The following is a 6752-nucleotide window of genomic DNA, read 5'->3' as shown; positions in this document are numbered from 1 at the left end:
GAGATCAGAGGCAGGCAGGTCCAGGGTCATGCTGGGTCTCTAGGTCTGGTTTCTTCAAACTTTGGGTCCCAGTCAGTGGGATCAGGGAGTGCTTTTCAGCTTCTTTATAGTTTTCTGTGTTTCTCTTATCTGCAATGACCATATTTAACTTTTATAGTCATAAAAATAAGTTTAAAAACTGGAAACTGATGTCCACAGAAACCTGGAGGAGCAGAGAAGGCATGAAGAAAAGGGAATTGTTCAGGAAAATCCTCTGCCTTCCCTCCAGTCTGGCCTGCCTAGGGCTCTGCAGGCACCCTCAGCCCCTTATGACTCCCCTGCCCTTGCTTCTTGCTCCTCTCCCTCTGTCCCTCCCTCCCTCCCTTCCTTTCGTCCTTCCTTTCTCCAGCAGTGGAATTGTCTTTTCCCTCAAATGGAAAGCCAAAAGTCCTTCCTTTACAGATAAGGACTCATGAACCTACCAACTTGAGCCAGCGGCTAGATGAGAGCATCCAATTCAGTTCCATCCGTGTTTAATAAGTATAGCCCTAGTGGGTGTTTCCTATCCACCTCTCCAAATAAGAAGTTGTCTTTCATATGCCCAGCACCCTCATTTCCTGATGGGAGAAGAAAAGGAACTGGCTAGAAACTAGCATTCAGGGAAGGAGGACTAAGTTGGACTGACAGCTCCTTTCTTCCTGACGCCGAATGTAATTATGGGTCTCAAGCTCACAGGCCCAAGTCCATGGCAAGTATCATCAGTCAGCAAAGGCCTGACATAAGTGGTGAGGACTGTGGAACCTCTCACTCATTTTCATGGGCATATTTATTAATTCATATCCCCTCTTCTGGTAAGAGTCAAAACAGTAAATGTACGGAAAATGGAGAGAAGTAGATCTTGATAGTATTGTTGAAACCCCCAGGAGCCAGCCCTCCAGAGAACTAAAACCCTCATGGATATTTATGGATATTTCATTTATGCAAATACACAAATTCCTGTTTTGTTTTAGCTAGGTCAGGGTGGGTTTCTGCCTCTTAGAAGTGAGAGGGCCTAGGCTGGTACCTACAGATACGGTGCTTTGTCCTTCATAATGCACTTTCACCCCTATGAATTTATCTGAGCACCAGAATGTCCCTGTGATAGGAACACTATCACCACCTTCTTTTTATGGACAAACTAAACAGCCTGAGGCTCAGCCTGGTCCAGTGGCTGGTACACCTCCCAGCCCAGTGTTCCAAGTCCTTGTATCTCTCTGCTAATAACTCCTCTGCCAATGCCATGCAAGCCAAGAAGCGACTTACCCCAAATATGATTCTCTCACTAAATTCTGTGTAGGGTAGTATGTGAATTGGTTCTATTTTCTGAAACAGATCACCTTGCCCTGATATGTGGCACATTGGATAAAGGGATAATTACGCACCTACATGAGGAATAATATTAATGGGGAAAATTAGGGGAATTTTTTTTAAAGCAGAGACCATTTTCTATTTACTTTTATTATAATGGGTTCCTGGCAACAAATTTGTAGAAAGTGGGACAGCTGACACAGCACAACACACAAATGAGAAAGGCTTCCAGCAAAATGGCAAGTGGAAATAGCAGAATCCTTACGGCCATATTCATTTGTCATAAGTATGAATAGGACAGAGTTTCCCAGAGTGTGTCTGTATAAACAGACCACTAATCTCTTGGGACAGTAGGGCAAGGTGGGAAGGGTGTTAATGTCAAAGAACAATGGGACAGCTGCACACACTACCCCTTTTGAAAGGATTCACTGACAAATCCTACAGTAAAGCGAACTATTTTACATGGGGTTTTCCAAACTTATTTTACCAGAGACATCTAAGAATAAAATTATTTGACAACAAACAACAGAAGCCAACAATAGTTAGCTTAAGAGGAGAAAGGGGGACTTATTGGACGGCTATAGCAAAGCTTATAGAATTACAAGGTCTTTGGTTCTTTCTGTTTTTTTTTTTAATATTTTATTTATTTGACGGAGAGAGACACAGCGAGAGAGGGAACACAAGCAGGGGGAGTGGGAGAGGGAGAAGTAGGCCTCCTGCCAAGCAGGGAGCCCGATGCGGGGCTCGATCCCAGGACCCTTCAGCCCTTTTTGTTTAAAAAAATATGTTGTATAATCTTTTTTTCAACTACAAAATGTCATCTTTATCATAAACTACATTCCCTATATACATGCTCCTAAATTCTGCATTTTGCTTCATTATTATATATTTTGATTCCTGAACCACCTTAACACTCTATTATAGTATTTTGATACACAATAGGACAACTTTCTTCAATCTTTTCTCAAAAATGTCTTGGCTGTTTTTGTGCATTTTCCTTCCCATGTGAACTTTCCTCAACAAACTTGTTGGGATTTAGTTGGGATTGAATTGAACTTATGGATTAATTGAAGAATTTTTTTTTTTAAGTAGGCTCCATGCCAAACGTGGAGACCAATGCAGTGCTTGAACTCATGACCCTGAGATCAAGACCTGAGCTGAGATCAAGAGTCAGACTGAGCCACCCATAAATACTTATTTATGTATTTATACTATTGGGTCTTAAAAATGAGGAAACATTTGTCTCTACATGTATTCAGTGGTTCTTCTAAGTCTTTCAATAAAGTTAACATTTTTTCTTCACACTATTCTTGCACATTTCTTGTTAGGTTTATTCATAATTATTTGTGGCTTGTATTGCCATCATAAATTGGATATTTTTTGCAACAAACTTCTAATTGGTTATTGCTAGCATATAACAGAGCTATTGATTCCCATACATTTTTGAGAGGGACAGTCATCTCCCCACTGGCCATGTCTGTCAGCATCAGTCTGGAACCAGTTCTGTTCAACTGTAACTCCCTGGATGTCCTTAATTGAGTCTCTTCCAATTCCGGCCTGTTTCCCCACGTGTAAAATGAGTGGGTTCAACTAGATTAACTAGATTACTGTTTTTCAAATGCAGGTTGAAAGCCAGTTGAGGATCATGAAATAAATGTAGTGGGTCAAGACCAGCATTTAAAAACTAATAATAAAACGGAGTAGAACCAAAAGTACCAGAATTCATCATACTAAGGGCAGTTACTATTTTTGTTAAACTGTTTCCTCACCAATATGTGTGTACATGCACATGTGTGTAGTGTGTGTGTGTGTGTGTACACTGGGTTATAATGTAAACAGTATTTACTAGGTGAGTTGCAATTCAAGAAACTTGAGGAGCAGCTGGGTGGCCCAGTCAGGTAAGCATCTAACTCTTGGTTTTAGCTCGGATCATGATCTCAGGGTTATGAGATCAAGCCCCACCTCGGGCTCTGTGCTCAGCAAGGAGTCTGCTCCTCGGGCTGCTTCAGACTTTCTCCCTCTGCCCCTCCCCCCAACCCATGCACACACACACACACACTAAGATAAATTAAAAATCTTAAGAAAAAAAAAAAGAAAGGAAAGGAAAGAAAGAAAAAGAAAGAAAGAAAGAAAGAAAGAGAAAAAGAAAGAAAAGCTTGAGGGTCACTGCAGAGAGTAACCCCCAAGGGCCCATCCCTGCTCTGCAATCCAAGAATTTGGAATTTGTATCCATGGCATTGGGTTGCTTTTCCCGCCATCAAAACAAACTGGTCTGCAAGAAGCAAATAACAGGACAGACAAAGCAGCTACCATCTGCATAATTTATACACATCTCCCCTTCACACACACACACCCACCACACACACACACACACACCCACCACACACACACACCCACCACACACACACACACACACACACACACACACACACACACACACACACACACACACACACACACACACACACACCCAAACCTCAGGGAGGAGTGACCTGATTCTGCCCCAACCCAGGAGATAAAAGGGTTAAGGTGCAGTCTCCCAACCTCCTCCCCCTCCCTAAGGGACCATTATTCTCTCTGGGGAAAGGCTGTGTCTCCCCCATGACAATCCTGTAGTCCCAACAGGTATTCTACTCTGAGCCAGTTCCCCACAGGGAAGGATTTTCTGTGCTAGAGAAACAAAGGAGCCCAGGTGAGAGGTAAGGAGCTTTAGGAAACCAAACTACCTACTGACTACCTACTGTCAACCTTGAAAATAAAGCAGCCAGTTACTTTACCAGCAAAATGGATTTATTCAGAAATGGCAGAGGAATTGCAATTCAGACATGAAAGCTACGGCAAAACCACCCACACGTCCGGAGAACAAAGGACAGGAACGTTATAGGGAAAAAAGGGAAGGGGGGGGCGCGGGTGGCTTTGAACAAAAGTCCATTGGAGGAAAGTGAGAAACGTGATGAGTTTCTCCTTGGCTGGGCTATTGTTGGGCAAGGAGAAAAATCTTCCTGCTTGCTGGGGTCGTAAAGTAGGCTTCTTCCTGTTGGAAAATGCAAGGTATGAGCTGGGATCTGCAATTGCCCTGGAGTTGGTAGGGGGTGAGCACTCCCCTTCTGGTCTCATGCCTCTATTTTAAATGAAGTTTCCTTTATTCAGTTCCACACCACTGTGAAAAATGTGTAAGTGGCTGGTTCAGTGGTAAATTAGAACAACTTTTCTAGAGGCAACCTGGCAACGTGTTATAAAATAAAATAGTAACTGTGCATCCCTTTTGCCCCAGCAATTCTGCTTCCATTAGTTTCTCCTGAGGAAATTGTGGGACAGGTGAGCAAAGACACACAAGCAAAACCAAACAAAATTTAGAAAGAGTTTCTTAGAAACAGATTGGGCAAATATGCTCATCCATATGATGGGAAAACGGTATCATTAAAGATAATAATGGTGATCTGTATTCCATATGGATGTGGGAAAATGTCCAGATTTATTATTTCGTGGGAGAGAAAAAGCAGATTATACGTTAGAACAGCCAAACCCCATTTTTGTTTTTGCAAATCTGTGCGGTGTTTTTTGTTTGTTTGTCTAGTTCTGTGGGGGAAGGAAGAGTTGGGGGAGGGGGTTAAAAAAAGTTCTGAAGCCTGGAAGGACTTAAACCAAAATGTTCAAAGAGGAAGGAGGAGAAATGGTAGAAATTTTACTTCCATCTGATGCCCTCTATATTGTGTTTTACAAGCGCACTTACTTTCACGGATAAAACATAAAATATAATGAAACAAAATTATTCCTGTTTTGGCGGGGTGGGGTGGGGCGCGGGGGAACAGTTGTAACAACTTACTGGGACGACAGTTCTCCCCCCGGCACCCCCCCCCCTGCCATCCCCTACTCCTCCCACCTCACTCCCCTAGCAAGGCCCACTCCCAGCAACCCCCTCACCGCCCACCCGCTGTCCCCAGTCAGGGCGCCCCGCCCCCCGCGTTCCGGACCCGTCCCAACGACCGTCAGTCAGTGGAGCGTCTTGACTCTTGATTTCAGCTCAGGTCATGATCTCAAGGTCCTAAGATTGAGTCCCATGCTGGGCTCCACGCTGAGCATGGAGCCTGTTTAAAATTCTCTCTCTCCCTCTGCCCCTCCGGCCCCCTGCTCATGTGCACTTTCTTTCAGAAAAACCGAAAAACTAGAAAAAATAGGAGGCCAGGGGAGCAGACATACAAACCACGAGCCCTAATTCATTAGATTCAACAGACATAAAATTGCCAAATTGGTGTTAAGTGTGTCTATTCTTAGTCCACATTTCCTTTGTATTTCTCTCATTACAGACAGGTAGGAGTTTAACTTGCTTCAGTCCATGGAACACTCCTGATAGCCTGGCTCTAGCTATAAAATATGGGACTGCAGGTCAAGCATTAGCCTCACAAGGCTAAAAAAAAGGCTGACTGCCTGTGACTTGAAGTCTCATGAGGATTCATAAAACCCTCTCCAGGCTTTACTCCAACACCCCTAACCCCCAAAAGTCCTTCTATGCTCTCCTGGAAATATTATCATATTCTATTACTGCTGGTCTGTCTTCATACTCAAAGCTAGGGACCATATCTTGTTCACCTTTATACCCACTGCCTGTGTCTGGCATAGCAGGTGCTCAAGTTTTGTTCAATAAAGATATCTGCAAATTGGGCGCCTGGGTGGCTCAGTTGGTTAAGCGACTGCCTTCGGCTCAGGTCATGATCCTGGAGTCCCGGGATCGAGTCCCACATCGGGCTCCCTGCCCAGCGGGGAGTCTGCTTCTCCCTCTGACCCTCCCTCCTCTCATGTGCTCTCTCTATCTCATTCTCTCTCTCAAATAAATAAATAAAAAAAAAATTAAAAAAAATCTTTAAAAAAAAAAGATATCTGCAAATTAAGATTAGCAGAGCTCTGGTTTAAAAAAAAAAAATTAGATTTTTGGTTTCTCAAATCTGGTCTCTTCACTTCACCAAAAAAATATGATATACTTTATACCCTGCACTAACATTATTTTACCTCTAAGCTTAAATTCAAGTATTCTCAAGTCACATCTTTACCCTTCCAGCTGTATTTCACAGAACATGTGCATAAAATGAACATGTCAACTTCCATTCCACAATCAGGTTTATACAAAGTGACACCTGCAAAGTAAAGAAAGGGTTTGCTAGAATCAGGTTCTACAGAAAAGCTTAGCATACTTGATTTTAATGGTACCAATTCTATAACTTTACAGACACTTGTTCCCATAAAACCTGATGCCTGTTCAGGCTGCCATAACAAAATACCATAGACCGAGTAGCTTATAACAGAAGTTTATTTCTCACAGTTCTAGAAGCTGTTAAGTCCAAGAGCAAGGCACTAGCCTGGCTGAGTGAGGGCCCTTCCCCAGGTTGCTTACTGCCAACCTCTGTGTCCTCACGAAGTAGAAAGGGGCA

General features: G+C 43.1%; 1 long non-coding RNA gene across 1 annotated transcript; it reads right to left on the bottom strand.

Annotated features, from left to right (window-relative positions):
• Positions 1-4098: 4098 nt before the first annotated feature.
• Positions 4099-6746, bottom strand: LOC145717563 (uncharacterized). Its single transcript, XR_014140880.1, has 2 exons — positions 6334-6746; positions 4099-4360 (listed from the first exon to the last, which is right to left on the bottom strand). It is a non-coding gene; the product is annotated as an uncharacterized LOC145717563 (long non-coding RNA).
• Positions 6747-6752: the final 6 nt, after the last annotated feature.

Source organism: Leptonychotes weddellii, chromosome 16, assembly GCF_054177405.1.
Source record: "Leptonychotes weddellii isolate Sample4059 chromosome 16, ASM5417740v2, whole genome shotgun sequence".
In the NCBI taxonomy this organism is placed as follows: Eukaryota; Metazoa; Chordata; class Mammalia; order Carnivora; family Phocidae; genus Leptonychotes; species Leptonychotes weddellii.
The sequence above is the reverse complement of the archived record's forward strand: the minus strand, read 5'-3'. Positions and strand labels throughout refer to the sequence as shown.